Source organism: Tupaia chinensis, unplaced genomic scaffold (genome assembly GCF_000334495.1).
Source record: "Tupaia chinensis unplaced genomic scaffold, TupChi_1.0 Scaffold143913_1, whole genome shotgun sequence".
Lineage (NCBI taxonomy): Eukaryota > Metazoa > Chordata > Mammalia > Scandentia > Tupaiidae > Tupaia > Tupaia belangeri.
The window spans coordinates 757,129-757,552 of record NW_006203764.1 but is presented as its reverse complement, the minus strand read 5'-3'; positions in this window follow the sequence as shown (position 1 = coordinate 757,552).

The window sequence follows — 424 nt, the reverse complement described above, 5'->3', positions numbered from 1 at the left end:
GCCCCGGCGGAGGGTTGGCTGGTCACACTGGCCACGGTAGCTGCCCAGAGCCTGGCCCGCGGGCCCCCGCCCAGGTCTCATCTTGGGGGATGGCGCAGAGCGCTGTCCCCGGGGAAGCTGGCCCTTGGGAAGCGCTCCTCTGTTCGTCCTCCCTCTGTTGAGGAGGGGGTTAAGGAGCGTAGGTAAGGGACGGGCAGATCTCGTCCTCCCAGAGCAGAGGTGGGGTTCCAAGCAGGGACACCCCGCCAGGAGGCGGGAAATCTAAAAAGGATGTGGCACCCATGGCGAGCCAAACAGAATCGGAAGTCCCGGAGCCCCGGGGAACTGTGAATCCCGCTCAGATGCGAATCCCCACAAACCCGAGGCCGAAAAGGCGCTTCTCCCGCTGCTCGCCCCGCCCCTGCCCCAGCTGCCAGAGCAGCCG